The following is a 17,416-nucleotide window of genomic DNA, read 5'->3' as shown; positions in this document are numbered from 1 at the left end:
ACTCTTATTCAACATTGTGCTGGAGGTCCTAGGCAGAGCAATTAGGCTAGAAAAAGAAATAAAGACCATCCAAACTGGTAGGGAAGAAGTCAAAGTATCTCTGTGTGCAGATGATATGATCTTACACACAGAAAACCCCAAAGAATCCACAAGAAAACTACTGGAACGAATAGAAGATTTCAGCAAAATTTCAGGATACAAGATAAACATACAAAAATCAGTTGGATTCCTTTACACCAACAAAGAGAACCTTAAAGAGAAAATTACCAAATCAATATTATTTACAATAGCCCCCAAGAAGATGAAATACTTAGGAATAAATCTTAACCAGATACGTAAAAGATCTATACAGAGAAAACTACAAGACACTACTGCAAGAAACTAAAAGAGACAAGCATAAGTGGAAAAACATACCTTGCTCATGGATAGGTAGACTCAACATAGTGAAAATGTCAATTCTACCCAAAGCAACCTACAGATATGATGCAATCCCGATCCAAATTCCACTGTCATTTTTTAATGAGATGGAGAAACAAATCACCAACTTCATATGGAAAGGGAAGAGGCCTGAAATAAGTAAAGTGTTACTCAAGAAGAAGAACAAAGTGGGAGGCCTCACACTACCTGATTTTAGAACCTATTATACCACCACTGTAGTCAAAACAGCCTGGTACTGGTACAACAACAGATACATAGACCAATGGAACAGAGTTGAGAATCCAGACATAAGCTCATCCACCTATGATCACCTGATTTTTGACAAAGGCCCAGAGTCCGTTAATTGGAGAAAAGACAGTCTCTTCAACAAATGGTGCTGGCATAGCTGGATATTCATCTGCAAAAAAGTGGAAAAAGACCCATACATCAAACCATGCACAAAAATTAACTCAAAATGGATTCAAGAGTTAAATATAAAATTTAAAATGATAAAGATCATGGAAGAAAAAATAGGGACAACGCTAGGAGCCCTAATACATGGCATAAACAGAATACGAACCATAAGTAACAATGCACAAGCACAAGATGAGAGACTAGATAACTGGGAGCTCCTAAAAATCAAACACTTATGCTCATCAAAAGACTTCAACAAAAGAGTAAAAAGACAACCTACACGCTGGGAAAAAATTTTGGCTACAACAAATCTGATCAGCATCTAATCTCTAAAATCTACAAGATACTGCAAATCCTCAGCAACAAAAAGACAAATAACCCAATTGAAAAATGGGCAAAGGATATGAACAGGCCTTTCACCAAAGCAGATATTCAGGCAGCTAACAGACACATGAAGAAATGCTCACGATCCTTAGCCATTAGAGAAATGCAGATCAAAACTACAATGAGGTATCATCTCATCCCTACGAGGCTAGAATTAATCCAAAAAACACAAGCTAATAAATGCTAGAGAGGTTGTGGAGAGACTGGAACACTTATACACTGTTGGTGGGAATGTAAAATGGTACAACCACTTTGGAAATCAATTTGGCGCTTCCTTAAAAAGCTAGAAATAGAAGTACCGTATGATCCAGCTATCCTCCTCCTTGGAATATATCCTAGGGAAATAAGAGCCATCACACGAATAGATATATGCACAGCCGTGTTCATTGCAGCACTGTTTCCAATAGTAAAAAGATGGAAACAACCTAGGTGCCCATCAGCAGACGAATGGATAAACAAATTACGGTATATCCACACAATGGACTATTACACAATGATAGAGAACAACGATGAAGCCGTGAAACATCGTATAACACAGAAGAAACTGGAACTTATTATGCTGAGTGAATTTAGTCAGTCACAGAAGAACAAATACTGTATAAGGCCACTATTATAAGAACTCAAGAAAAGATTTAAACACAGAAGAAAACATTCTTTGATGGTTACAAGGGTGGGGAGGGAGGTTGAGGGTTACTTACTAACTAGATAGTGGATAAGAATCATCTTAGGCAAAGGGAAGGACAGCACACACTCCAGGAGAAGTCAGCACAACTGGACTAAACCAAAGCTAAAAAGTTTCCTGAATACAATCAAACACTTTGAGAGACAGAATAGCAGGGGTAGGGGTCTGGGGACCATGATTTCAGGGGAGATCTACGTCAATTGACATAACAAAGCTCATTAAGAAAATGTTCTGCATCCTACTTTGGTGAGTGGCATCTGAGGTCTTAAAAGCTTGCAAGCGGCCATCTAAGATGCGTCAATTGGTCCAAACCACCTGGAGTAAAGGAGATTGAAGAACACCAAAGACACAAGGAAAGTATTAGCCCAAGAGACAGAAAGGGCCACATATGCCAGAGACTTCATCAGCCTGAGACCAGAACTAGATGGTGACTGGCTACCACCAATGACCACCCTGACAGAGAACACAACAGAGAGTCCCTGATGGAGCAGCAGAAAGATGGGGTGCAGAACTCAAATTCTAGTAAGAAGACCAGACTTAATGGTCTGACTGAGACTGGAGGAACCTCGGAAAGCGTGGCCCCTGGATTCCCTATCAGCCCAGAACTGAAACAATTTCCGAGGCCAATTCTTCAGACAGGGATTGGAGTGGACTGTGGGACATAAAGTGATACTTGTGAGGAATGTGCCTCTTAGCTCAAGTAGATACAGGAGACTAAAGGGGCAGCTTCTGTCCGGAGGTGAGATGGGAAGGCAGAGAGGGTTAGGAGTTGGTTGAATGGACATGGGGAATCAGGGGTGAAAGGAGGAGTGTGCTGTCGCAGAATGGGATGAGCAATTAGTGTCACATAATGATGTATTTATAAAATTTTGTATGGGAGACTAACTTGAAATGTAAACTTCATTTAAGCTACAACAATAAAAAAATTTTAAAAAGAAATTAAAAAAAGAAGTAGTCTATAGGGGGAGTTTAGGAGTTTTGGGGGGGGGGGACATGTAGATCTGGCTTTGAATCTCAACTCTACCATTCACTAGTTTTTTGGCCTTGGCCAAGTCACAGAGCTTCATTTTCCTCATCTGTAAAACATACCTGGCACATGGCAGGTGCTCAGTAAGTGGTGTCTGTTATTAATATTGTTCTCTACCAAAAGTAAGAATAGATAAGACACCATTAAAAAAAACAAAAACAAACCTGTTGCTGTTGAGTCAATTCTGAACTGCCCCATATGGTTTCCATGAAGCAGATGGTGGGTTCGAACTGCTGACCTTAATAGCATGAAAAATGATTTCTTCAACTCAAGGGAGGACGGATGAGAAAGGCTTAGTTAAGAGAAGGCTCAAAAGTCAGATTTAGTACTCTAAAGAAGTTCTTCTCAAACTTGAGTGGGCATACTAATTCCCTGTGGATCTTGTTAAAATGCAGATTCAGGTTCAGCATGTCTAAGGTGAGGCCCAGATTCTGACTTTCTAACAAGCTCCAGAGTGATGCCGATGCTGCTGGTATAATAACCACACTTTGAGTAACAGTACACTAGGGAATAACCCCTTTCAGCTTCTGGTCTGAAAAAGCATCAGAGAAAACAGTCTCTCCTCACGTCATTACTCAGGCTTGATGTCTTAGGCTGGGTTCTTCTCTAGAGAAGCAAAACCAGTGAAGCATTTGTACGTATGTACATATATATATATACATATACACAGACAGCGAGAGATTTATCTCAAGGAAATGGCTCACGTAGTTGTAGAGGCTGGCAAGTCCCAAGTCCATGGATCAGGTGTTAGGCTGGAGGCTTCTCCTAACTCACATAGCTTCTCCTGACTGATGAACCCAAGATTGGCAGATCAGATGGCAGGCTGCTGGCTCACAGTCTGTGGAGACCAACGAATCCCCAAATCGGCAGGCAATAGGGCAGGCCACTGCCTCAAGTTGCAAGAACCGGAGGTGAGATGATGACGAGCCAGATTTAGGATCTAAAGCATGTCAGTGAGATTTCCCAGAATGTCCATATGTATATTGGATGCAGGTCACACCCCTGAGGAAACAGCCCTTACAACTGATTCTCTGATCACATCAGATCACATCATGGAGGATGACTACATTGTTACATAACTGCCAAATCACATTATTACATAACTGCCAAACCACTGAGAATCATGGCCCAGTCAAGTTGATGCACAACCTTAACTATCACAGTCCACCCTTTGTCAACCTGGCACCTGCGTACATCTCCTTAAACCATACACAATCTCTAAGTAAAGACAATTACAAAGTCATACTTGCACCTAACACGATACAACTAACATGCGTACAACTGAAAATGCACTAGCCCTGTTTACATCTTATATTTTATAAGTGAAGAAACAAAAATATTTGATGCATACATACAATGAAGAAATACTCATAATAATTACAGTCCTCATTTTTGCAATTGGTCACATAGTTATAACTGGTATTTAGAACTACATTCTTCCACCTCCCACTCTGTATTCCTTTGCCCTCAGCAAGCACCTTAGCTGGTTGTGGTTCTTTGCGTGGTGGGGTGACCCAAAACTTCATTCATGAAGTGTCTGGGCCATCAGTAGTCATGTCAGAGTTGGGTTGCTGCAGTTTTCCATTGACTTTAATCACAGGGCATGGTAGTACTAAGAGACACCCTAAAGGATCGCCCGCATTCCACACATACTCTTTTTTACCTCCATTATACAACATCAATCAATTCCCATTGGTAGTCAGGGTCAATCACACTGGCCAATGTGGTAAGTCCCTTCTTTGCCTGTTGATCCAGAGTCATGAAGAGCCCAAAGTGGTCGAGTGGCATCCTTAACTTCCAGTTCAATGGAATCTGTACTGTGTCTCCAGGTGGCAGCATTCCTTACTTTGGAACTAAGACCTCTAGACTGGCGGAGCAGAGGTTTTCGGGGACAGGAAGAAAAAATTTGGCAAGTGGGTCACTAGGGGAACTAGTGAATGGTGCCCCTCCATTTCCACCCCTTTGATTCATGGACCTGTGAATTATGGCTATGGGAGAAACAGCACCATATATTGGATGCTGGTTCAGAGCATAAACAGCCTTCTGGAAAACGTTGCCCCAACCCTGCAAAGTGTTGCCACCTAGATGGCACTGTAATTGTGTCTTTATAAGGCCATTCCATCATTCTATCAATCCAGCTGTTTCAGGATGATGGGGAACATGGTAAGACCAGTGAATTCCATGAGCATGGGCCCATTGCTGTGCTTAATTTGCTGTGAAGTGAGGCTCTTGATTGGAGGCGTTGCTGTGTGGGATACCATGACAGTGGATAAGGCATTCTGTAGTTTTGGCAGAGGCATTGTATGCAGGGAAGGCAAATCTGTATCTAGGAATAAGTGTCTATCCCAGTAAGAACAAAATGCTGCCGTTTCTATGATGGAAGTGGTCCAATGTAATCAACCTGTCACCAGGTTGCTAGCTGATCACTTCGAGGAATGGTGCCATACTGGGAACTCTGTTGGTCTCTGCTGCTGGCAGATTGGGCATTCAGCAGTGGCTGTAACCAAGTCGGCCTTGGTGAGTGGAAGTCCATGTTTCTGAGCCCATGCTTAACCTCCATCCTTGCCACTATGGCCACTTTGTTCATGAGCCCATTGGGCAATGACAGAAGTGGCTGGGGAAAAAGGATGACTGGTTTCCACAGAATGTGTCGTCCTATCCACTTGATTGTTAAGATCCTCACCCTTTGGTGAGTATTCACATGAGACACAAATATCTTTACTTCTTTGGCCCATTCAGAGAGATACTTCTTCCCAACACCTCCTTGTCACAAATTTTCCAATCATGTTTCTTCCAAGTCCCTGATCATACAGCCAAACCATTGGCCACAGCCCATGAATCAGTCCACAATCACACATCTGGACATTTCTCCTTCCAGGAAAAGTGAGTAGGTGCACTGCCTGAAATTCTGCCCATTGGGAGAATTTTCCTTCACCACTGTCCTTCAAGGAGTTCCTAGAAAGGGGCTGCAATGCTGCTGCTGTCCACTTGACTCTTCTTACCATAATAGCCCTTACTCCTCTTGTCAGGGATCCAATATAGGGGTTCTGCCAGTTGCTGAATATGTCTATTCCTATTATGCATTCTGGAACTGGGGAAATCACTACAGGGTGGGTTCAGGGTTCCATTGGATCCACTGTGAGATGAACCTGAGCTAAGACTCCATTAATAACCTGACCTCCATATGCCCCCACTCTGGTGGTCCACAGTGATGTTTTGGGTCTCCTGGAATTAGTGTCAATTCAGAGCCAGTATCCAGTAATCCCCAAACAGTCTGATTATTTCCTTTTCCCCAATGAACATTCTCATAAAAGGCCATAGATCCCTTTGGGGAAGGCTGGGAGAAAGATTAACAGTGGTGTCCTTCCTAAACGGGACCCAGCCTCCCCTTCATTCCAGGGGTTATGGGTCTGTAAACTGGCTCAAGTCTGGGAACTGATTGAAGGACCATGAATCTCTATTCTGGCAATTCGAGATAGACTGCTGTTTATGTGATCTAGAATTTTTCCGCTTGTACAGATCAAGTAAATATTTAGTAGATTTCCCAACTATTTCACTCCTAGGGACACCATGACTAAGAAGCCAACACCATAAATCCATCCAAGTCAGACTATTCTGATTACAGCTTTGACTCTGCTGTCCATTACCGCAACCATGCCCACCTTGTCTTTGTTGATTGAGTGCCACCACTTGGCCTCTACCATCATGGGGTCCAATTAGCCCCACTGTAGTTAGGTGTTTTAATTCAGTTAGGACAGCTCCAACCGTCAAAGACAGTAGCATAAAATAGCAATCATAGCAATCTTCAGGGATGCTGGGGCTCCCTTCACAAATTTATTCCTCACTGTTGTGGTAAAAGGTGTGTCTTTTAGGCACTCCATGTGTGGGTATGTGGGTCTAACCTGATAAATAAACTCTAACATGTCAATTTCCCTAAGCTTTTGGATACCTTCTTCTACAGTATACCAAGGCAGGTCTGGTAGTTCACCTTGATTTGGTGTAGGCCACAGTGTAATCCATGTTTCAGCGAACCAACCAAATAAACTGTTAGATCCTTTCCTAACCTTTCCAGCTGAAACTTTGAATGAAGAATCTGTGCTTAGTGGGCCCATATCAATAAATTCAGACTGATCCAACTTTATTTTTCTTGCACCATTATCCCTGACCCTTAATAGCCATTCCCACACATATTCCCCAGGTTTCTGTTTATATATATTAGAAAAGACAAGCAGTTCTTTTGGAGTGTAGTGTACCTCCTACTGGGTCACACTTTGTACTTCACCTTTTGGGGCTTGCTGGGACTTCAGTCTAGTTATAGGTCTAGAAGCAAAAATGGGTTGTAGGGATATGTTCTAAGAACATTCAGCAATGTCTTGTAAGGCATCTGCCTCAGGCGATGCCACAGGTAATGACTCAGACACCTCCACAGGTAATGACTCAGATAAGACCCTTCAGGCACAGCTGGGTTAATCTCATCAGATGAGGGTGGAGGGGATAATGGCTTTAATTGGGAGGGTGGCTTAACAGAAAAAGATGGAGTGATCTCTTCAGATGAGAGTAAGAGGGCTGGTTCTGTAGGCAGGAGTGATTCAACGGAATTTTGGGACTATGTTTTTCCAGCTTCCTGATTATCTATCCATATGTCTCCATCCCAAGTTTCAGGATCCCATTTCTTCCCAACCAATGCCCTCACTTTACCTTCAGACACCATTTGAAGTTGGGAATTCACTGGTGTTGTAATTCAGCCACTTTTACAATAAGACTCTGGGTTTGGTTTTTGGCAATATTAATTCTGTTACTATAAGAAATAAGCTTTCTTTCAGGGCACAAGTGGCAAATTTGAGGTCTTTTATGTGGCACTTGAGCTGTGACTCTGAAGCCCTGAGCTCATGTCTTTCTTTCACCACTTTGTCTAGCAAAAGTAGGACCAACCAACCAGCTTCCCTATACTTCTCATTCTGACAAAATTGTAGAAAAGTATCAAACATGTGATCCACCCAGAGCTTCGCTCCTCACCAATACTTGATCTGTCGGTGGTGATATTTTGTGTATTAATGTTGCCACTTCACACCATGGATTAGCAGTGCCCTGTTTACTACTGGAGGCAGAGTCATCAGGGTCTTTAAGACTAGTCAGACTTGAGAACCAACTTAGAAAACTCATATTTACGATTTTGTTTCTCTAGAACCACTCTTGGTACCAAATGTCTCAGGCTGGATTCTCTAGAGAAGCAAAATCAATGAAGGGTATATATATTTTTTTATATATATATATAAAGAGAGAGAGAGAGAGATTTATCTCAAGGAAATGGCTCACGTGGTTGTAGAGGCCGGCAAGTCCCAAGTCCATTGATCAGGTGTCAGTCTGGAGGCTCCTGACTCACGTAGCTGCAGGGGCTGATGAACCCAAGATTGGAGGTCAGATGGGAGGCTGCTGGCTCACAAACTGCAGAGGCTGACAAATCCCAAGATTGGTAGGCAATATGGCAGGCCACTGGCTCAAGTCCCAAGAACCAGAGGTCAGATGATGATGAGCCAGATGCAGGATCCAGAACAAGCCAGTGAGCTTTGCCAGAATATCTATATATATATTGGATGCAGGCCACATCCCTGAGGAAACTCCCCTTACAACTGATTGGTTGATCACATCAGATCACATCTTGGAGGATGACTACATCATTACATAACTGCCAAAACCACTGAGAATCATGGCCTAGCCAAGTTGACACACAACCTTAACTGTCACACCTGGGTACCCAGCCTATCCTAATGTTCTGGTCTGTCAACTGCCTTACTCCTTCCACTCAGTATCCCCACCCATAAGAGTGCTGGCCTTCCCCACTTCCTTACAAATAAAGAGCAGCTAGTTTGGTAGCAGTCTGGCCCTGTCAGTGGCCAGGTGAGGCTGAGGAAGTATGACTAGAGGTGCAAGCATGTTCATGGGAATGGATGGGGAAGGGAGCCAGGGTGGGCGTGTGAAATGTGGGTGGTGACCAGATGAGTTGACAGGCAGGTGGGCACAGACAACATACATGAGAAATCCTTGGACAAAGGACAAGAAGAGAGGAACTTGAGCAATTTGGCTAGTTTGGGATTTTGGAAAGAGGCTAAGGATTGGGCGAGGGCAAAGGGGAGTATTCTCCCACTTAGCAGAGCTGAGTTCCAGATAACCTGACTAAGTATGACCTCCTATGTTAAAGGGAAGGTAAAGATGACTGCTTCTTTTCCAAGCATTCAGAGGATAAGAACTTGGCAGAGGTTTCAGAGAAGAGTGGGCTATGCAGGCAGAAGTGGCAAATAAGCCAGAAGCTGGCTCCCAGAAAAGTCCTTGTAAGACTGTTTGTGAGAGGTGAAGGGGAGAGACGTAGACTAATTCTGAAAGGAGTCAATCTCTAGTTACCTTACTTGGCCTTTACCATAATATCTTCTGTGTCTAAGCCTGGCTCCCAGCAGACCTCTCAAGAGATACTTGGCAGGGGGCCAAGCAGGAAGAGAACCATGGCTCTCCCCTAACCTGGGGCAAGAAGGAAAATATGGCCCCTGTTGGTTGAGGGGTTGTGCCTAGCTTGAGCTCTGGGCCATAACTTACTGGAGGTCTTTCCTCTTTTAAAAGTGTTTGAATAAGGAGAAACACAAAATAGTGTCCTTTATTAGCTATGCTTACTTTCTGTGGCTCTTCTAGAACTCCCCACCAAATAGCCTCACATGAAGGAGCCAGAGCTTGTTCTGGCTGGATCAGCAGGAAGGGGAGTCTACATACAGGATGGTGGACAGAACAATGTATGGCTTGTTTATCTGACAGAAGAGGGGAAAAGCTGCTTGGTCATCATGGGGCCTATGAAGCCCCCCCCCCACCCATTGTTAGCCAGCTTCAGCTGAGGACATTGCAGCCCGGTGATCCAGAGACCCTTCCTTATTAAAGACCTAACTAAGGGGATGTATATATATATATATGCTTTTAAGAGAACTTGAGAACCTTCAGGACAGTGACTTTCTCATCAGTGTTATAAATTTCTAATCTGGGTCATCTGAGAGATGTGTACTTTATGGAGAAGGGGCTTTTGGTTTCCAGTTCTGCCTCCCCACCTCGCCTCACCTCACCACTCTGAATAGCTAGTTCAGGGTCTTTCATGTACATTGCTGGTTCCCCTTCTCCATCCTTCCCACCTTGAGATCCATCCCTGGCTAAAAACAGAACACGGGCAGGGAATAAGAAAGGAAAGGACTGTCAGGGTGGAAATGAACATGCCCCCAGAATGCTGTGGTGTGTATCAGGGGGCGACTTTTGGCTTTCTGAGTAGGGTGTGATAACTTCATTTGGCTAAGGGCCTTTACATTTGACATTCTGTTTTCATTTCTCCATTTTCACACTGGAATCGTTAAAACATGGGAACCTTCTTTTTCCAAAGAAAGTTGGAAAGAGGTAACCATAAAAATGACTCTGGAGAGCTTTGTAAATATTAGGGGCTAGACAAATGCTTAGTATTTTAGAAATGCAGTATTTGAAATTCTCTTTCAGAGTGGGATAGGGACCAACTTCTATGCATAGTCTGATAAAACATACCCACTGTAGACTGTTTCTTGTCAATGATCCCAAAGGCAAGGAGGTCGGTGGTATATATTTCACAGCTTTTACCCTCTTGCTAGAAGCAAGGGGAGCAAGTCAAGAACATCAAGGACCCTGCATAATGAATGAGGGCATTTTCTCTCCTCCCTAAGCTAAGGGTGCAACACCAGAGGGCTGAAGGAAACTTGAGATGAGCACACAGGGGAAAATGGCAGCAAGTTTAAAAGAACCATCTGCCTCAACAGATGGCCTCAAGGATTCTGCTGTGAGGCCCAATTTCCCAGACCAACACCCAAGTTATAAAGAAGGTGGAGGATGTTTGTCCTCCAGCTCTGTTTTCTGTCCAGTAATATTTATAGCATCCCTTGGAAAGGAGGCTGCAGGAAAATACAAGGTTTCTTTTTTTTCTCCTTTAAATCCATTATCTCCTTCAGCTCCTACTCAATATTAGAGATATTGCTTTTCAGGGGTCTGATGAAATGCACACAGGTTTTCCCTAAAGTCAAGTCCTAAAGCCCTTAGAACTACTGGCAACATCCTGAGTCATCTCCACTACTAAAAACATGGAGCCCTACGGCAACAGCCAACAATATAGCCAGGACCTCCATAGAACCAGTAGCACCCATTACCTCTGCTCTGAGCAAATATGACAGTGAGAAAGGGCCAACACTCACCAGAGCTGGAGCACCATGGACAAGGGGAATAGTGGGAGATGAGGTTGGAGCAGTACATAGGTCAGATCATGGAGGCTTCAAAGGAGTTTGGATTTTATTCTCAGTGCAGTGGGAAGCTTCTGGAGGTTGTTAAGCAAGAGACTAACATGATCTAAGTTTTATTAAGATCCCACTTGGCTAATGAATTTAGGGGAACAAGAATAGAAGTCAGGAAACCAGTTTAAAAGGCTCTTGTAGGTAAGAGATAATGGTGGTTTGTTCTAGGGAGGTAGCAGTAGGGATAGAGAAAAGAGGTTTGATTATAGGTATCTTGAAGAGGTAAGAGTCCACAGTATTTGCTGACAGATGTAAGGGAAAAAGAAGAACAAACCATGACACTGTGTTGTCTGGCAACTGGACCTTCGTAGCACAGTATTAATTGCCAAAACTGAGTCGTTGGTAGTTCTCAAAAAAAAAAAAAAGTTTGGCAGTCTTCACCATTTTTTATTCAAGCATTTATGGAGCTCCTATCTACATTTAAGGCACCTGGCCAGGCACTATGGAACATGCCAAAGTGAAGAAGACATAATCCCTGTGCTCAAGGAATTTATAGTGTGATAGGGGATGGAAGAAAAATACCCAAATAACCACTAAACAGGGCAGAATGTCCTAAGTGTCATAAAGGAAATGCTAACAAAATGAGTTAAAAGGAGAAATCACAGCTTGTTGAATCGGCTTCACAGAGTCTCTGGTCAGCCTTCGAGCTAATTTTTGAAGACTCAGTATAATTTCAGCTGGAAGATTGGAGGAGGGTTCATGCCAGGTTTTGCATGAACAGGGGTGGAGAAGGCAGGAATATCCTGAAGGAAGCATGCACAGTTTCTACTAGGCACATAGGAAGTAAATTTAGGATGATGCAAGGGCATGAAGGGCCTTAAGTGCCAGGTTAAAGCATTTACTTAACATAATCCAGTAGGCAAGAGAGAGGCCTTAAACTTCCTGAGTAAGAGAGCAACATGGTAAAAGCAGTATTTTAGGAAAGTTACTCTTGTAGCTAGGTCTCTGGGTGGCGCAAATGGTTTGCGCTCAGTGGGTTTTTGTTTTTTTTCATTCTTGTAGTCATGTGTAGGATGAATTGCATGGAGATTATTGGTAGCAGAGATGTGAGTAGGCTAGTGCAATAGAAACAATAAAAGATGAAACTAGAGCGATGCCAGTGGGGATGGAAGAGAAGGGAAGAATGTGCAAGAGAACTTAAGAAACAGAATCAATGGAGCTGCACTACTAATCAGATATGAAGGAAAGAGGGAGATAAGATGACTGCAGCACCTGGGAGAATGGTGGTATCACTAATCTAGATAGGAAAAGAAGAGCAGGAGCTGGCTTCAGGATACATAAGTTTGATTTCAGACATGAGTTTGCTGACAAAATACGTAGAGAGGCATGCCCAGAAAGAAGCTTGATGTCTGGGCTGCAGTGTAAGAAAGAGTATAATAGGACAGGGTCTGAACATGCGGTCATTATCTACAGAGAGGAGGCAGGTGAGACTGTTGTAGTGCTGTGACTGCTCAGGCTGAATGCATGCAAAAGAAAGAGGGTGGATGACAGATCTCTGCAGAACAGCTTTATTTCAGGTGGGAGAGGAAGAAGAACTGGTGAAAGAGACAAAACAATAAAATTCCATTTTTAATGATACTGACAAAGTTTTTTTTAATGTGTCAGCGGAGTTGTAGGGAAATAAAACCCGTTGCCGTCGAGTCGATTCTGACTCAGAGACCCCATGGGACAGGGTAGAACTGCCACATATGGTTTCCAAGGAGCGACTGGTGGATTCGAACTGCCAACCTTTTGGTTAGTAGCCATAGCTCTTAACCACTGCACCACCAGGGCTCCGGTAGAGAAATAGGGATTCTTATTCATTGCTGGGTGGAAATGGAAGTGGGTATACGCTTGTTAGAGGGCAATTTGACCATATGTTGTGAAGAGACTTAAAAATGTTCCTACTGTGCTTGCTTCAGCCCACATATACTAAGATTGGAATGATGCAGAGATTAGTATGGCCCCTATACAAGGATAGCACGCAAATTGATGAAGCATTCCTTATTTTTTTCTGGAACTTGATAGTGAAAATACTAAAACCCACTGAATTGTACACTTTAAAATGGTGAACTTTATGGTATGTGAATTATACCTCAATAATAAAAAATAATGCCCCCACGCTTTGATTCAGTTCTTTCACTTCTAGAATTTTATCCTAAGAAAGCAATTTGAGATGCACACATTGATTTATGTGTATGAAGTGTCACCTGCTGCAGGGTTATTTATAATGGTAAAAATTAGAAATATCCTAAATGTCCAATATTTAAGCAGAGTCAGGTGAAGTGTTCTACATCTATGTGATGGAGTAATAGTCAGACATTAAAAACTATGTTTTCAAAGACTAATTAATGATCCTGGAAAAGGCTTAAAATATAATTGTAGGTGTAAAACCAGTATACAAACTTGTACATACTACTATCCCAATTCAAAAAAATATGTATTGTGTGTATATTTTATGCATATGTATATTGCATATACATATTAAAAGGCTAGATGCAAATGCACTAGTATCTTCCCAGTGGTTATTTATCTTTGCGTGGTGGGATTAAAGGTCATTTTAATGTTTTATACTTTTAAAAATTTTCTAGATTTTCTAAATTACGTATGTATTACTTCTTTAATATGAAAAAGTTCCCAAAGAAAAATGACATAATTCTACATGGACATATCATTTACCCTGGCAAATGTTTGACACAACTGTCTGACACATTCCTAAGTTAGAAATCTGCAAATATACTTGTGATTCCACTTAACTATTTCAAACATCTGGATTTTGCCCTCAAAGAAATCAGCCTAGAGCCCACCAACCTAGCAAAATACTTTCCCCCGACAAGGCTTTGATGCTTGGCAATGGATTCCTCTGTTTGTTCTATTAATATTTTTTAAAACTCCAACTGACAGGTTTTTTTTTTACCCTAATATTAGCACTGGGAATTGTTCTTTGCTGTGAGTGTGGGCCAGGGTTGGAAGAACAAGGAGCAAGTTTGAGGGGAGGCCAGGTAGAGGAGGCGAAGTCTAAGTCAGAATCAAGGTCATTCCCTAACAGGTTGAAACAAATTCTACTCAGGACCTCTTTAGCCTCAATTCCTTTCCAGGTGCCTGATGGACTTGGTGGGATAGAGTTGAGTGGGGAGGGGACAAAGTAACAGGAAAGTCTGGTGGGGGTGGCAGCAAGCACCATTTGTGAAGTCATCTAACTGCTAACATGTGTATACCATATTTACAGTTCATAAAGAACATTCATAGACACCATTCCTTCAACTGCCAGTGGCTGTGTACGTAAAAGAGGGCAGCTGCTTGAAAAACACTTGAGTTCAGGTGCAGAAAGATACTTCTTCATGGTGAGGAAGGTACCAAAATCAACAGGGTAGACCTCAGGTTACAGCTGCTATTATCAGGGGATGATATGAGCTGGTAAGCAGCTGCCATATATCTACCTACCCTTCAGAAGTCTCTCTTCATAAAGGATTTCACTTGCTTCCACAATGTTCTGCATGAGCCCCTGGGAAATCCTCTTTTCTGATATATTTACATTCACAAAGCTCTAGTTCATCAGGTTTTTCATTTCCTTGGTTTTCAGTTGTTATTTTATTAAGGATTTTGAAACAACAATTTGGAAAAAAAATACAGCAGTTGAAATGAAGTTATTTTCCTTCTTGGGAACATGGACTCCCCTATTCTCATTTCCCTAACCTATTCCCACTTAATTTCTTCACTGCAGGTAACTGTCCTCTCTTGTCCCTTCATCCTCTCTATCTTCTCCCTCTCCTCCTCTCTCTCTCAAGCATGCACACATGCAAGCACGCACAGAGGCACTGAATCATACACATTCCTTCCTCTTGGGATGGAGGAGACAAATCTTATTTTTGAAAACAAGGCTTGACTTAAATAGAGTTTTAAATTTCGTCAAGGTGATGTTTGTAAAACTGAGGGAAAAAACCCACACATGGATAGATTAACTTGAAAATGCTAAAGCTGAAAGACAGAATCATGGAATGACAATTGTAAATATTAAGTACTCAAATTCTAGTAGTCATCAGAGTTTATTGTATTTCCCCTTCTATACAGGTACCAACATTGAATTCATTCATTTATTTGGTTATTGAGTTAGCCATTCATTCATTCGTTAGTTATTGAGAGACAAGCAAGCACTGTTCAAGGTTCTGGGTACAAAGCAGTGAATAAAACAGACAAGACCTCAGTTCTCATGGGGTTCAACTCAATAAGTATATGTCAGGCAGTGATAAGTGCTGTGAAGAAAGAGAAAGCAGAGCAAGGAGGTAGACTGACTGGGAGGAGGGTAGGGAGTAGGAGCCAGTGCTATTTTAGAGAGCTTAGTCAGGGAAAGCCCCTATTAGGAGGTGATATTTGAGTAGCGATCTAAATGAAGTCAGGGAAGGAGCCATGTGAATATCTGAGGGAGGAATGTTCCAGGCAGAGAGATCAGCAAAGGCAACTGTCCTGAGGCAGGAACAGCTTATTCTCTCCAAGAACAGCATAAAGAACAAGCATGAAGGCTAATTTAGCTGGACTGGAATGAGCGAGCAAGACAAAGAAGGGCAGGAAATGAGGTTGGAGAAGTATCCAGGGGTCAGGTAAGTAGGTCTTGTTAAGGACTCTTAATTTAATTTTAAGAGTGATGGGAATAAACCCTGTGTCTACCGTATGTCTAGTAGGTGCTATGGAGTCTAAAAAGTCTTCAGTATGATACTTGTCCTCAAGAAGCTTTGAAGCTGAATTTTGGGAAGATGCATCTGTTGGCAGTTTGTAGGTAGAAAAGAGGCAGGTGGATCAGTTAGGAAATGAATGCTACACTCCAAGTGATCTATGATTCAGGGATAGAGTGGAGGGACAGATGTGAGAATTGCCTAGTCGAGGAGACAGATGTGATGGGTAAAGAAGACAGCGGAGCCCTGAGTGTTTGCCAGACTTCTCACTTCAGTAAATGATGCAGCCTGTCACCAACACCAGCAGGAGAGGGATTAGTTCAGTTTTGGACAAGATGATTTTAAAGTATTTTTTTTAAAGCAACACTTGCAGAGGCCAAACCATTCAAACAATACCAAGGCATATACAATGAAAAATAAGTCCCGTACTCTTCAGGGGAAACCACTGTTAACAGTTTCTTTTTTATTCCTGGGCAGAAGTATAGCATAGTGTTAAAAGCACAAGCTCTGGAACCAGACTATCTGAATTTCAATCTACCATTTCTAAATGTGTGGCCTTGGGCTAGTTATTTAACATCTCTGCCTCACTTATGTTGTCTATACAATGAAAGTTACAATAATAGAACACAAAAAAGCATACTATATATACTTGTTTTCTGTACTTAATATAACTTGGAGCTATTCGCATATCCGCACTTCCTTTTTCACACATTTTTAATAACTGCATAGTATTTCACTGTGTGAATTTTTTTCATAGTATATTTAACTTTTCCGCAACTGATGAATACTGAGGTTGTTTCTAATCTTTTGCTAATACAAATAATGCTGCAATGAATATCCTAGTATATGTCTTTATATACATACATGATTAAAAATGTCAGATAAATTCCTACAAGTTGAATTATGGGTCAAAGGATACCCAAATATTTAATTGTCATAAAGTCTACCTGAAATACGAAGAGGTTAACAATGTAGTAGAGCAGAGCTTTTCAAACGTCCATATGCATACAAGTCACCTGGGGACCTCATTAAAATGCAGACAGATTCAGTAGGTCTTGGGTAGGGCTTTAGATTCTGTATTTCTAACAAGCTCTCAGTTGATAGACATACTGCTGGTTCAACAGCCACACTTTGAGGTATAATACTTGCTTACACCTCCACATGCTTGCCAAAAAATGTATATTAAATGCTTTGATTTTTGCCGTTCTGATACACGAAAGTTGTATATTGTTGCTTATATTAATCCATATTTCTTTAATTATGAGTGTTGTTGAGATCTTTCCATCCAGCTTTATAAGCTAACTTTCTTTTTTTTTAAATTTCCTATTCAGGTCCTTTCTTCCTCCTTTACACTGGTTTGTTGGCATTTTTCTTAGTGATTTTTTTTAAATGTATTTATTTTTTTTAATTGTACTTCAGGTGAAGGTTTACAGAACAAATAGTTTCTCATGAAACAGTAGTACACATATTGTTTTATGACATTGGTTAACAACCCCACAACATATCA

The 17,416-nt window shown here is 41.7% G+C and overlaps 1 protein-coding gene and 1 non-coding gene across 2 annotated transcripts in view; one reads left to right on the top strand and one right to left on the bottom strand.

Annotated features, from left to right (window-relative positions):
• The window catches only part of SHROOM4 (shroom family member 4), a 460,323-nt gene that overhangs the window by 81,577 nt on the left and 361,330 nt on the right, over positions 1–17,416 (bottom strand). The window lies entirely within an intron of this gene.
• LOC111820699 (U6 spliceosomal RNA) lies at positions 13,149–13,251 on the top strand. Its single transcript, XR_002824213.1, has one exon. It is a non-coding gene; the product is annotated as a U6 spliceosomal RNA (small nuclear RNA).

Source organism: Trichechus manatus, unplaced genomic scaffold, assembly GCF_000243295.1.
Source record: "Trichechus manatus latirostris isolate Lorelei unplaced genomic scaffold, TriManLat1.0 scaffold00046, whole genome shotgun sequence".
NCBI classification, from domain to species: domain Eukaryota; kingdom Metazoa; phylum Chordata; class Mammalia; order Sirenia; family Trichechidae; genus Trichechus; species Trichechus manatus.
Note: the sequence above shows the minus strand (reverse complement) of the source record. Positions and strands in the feature narration are given on the sequence as shown.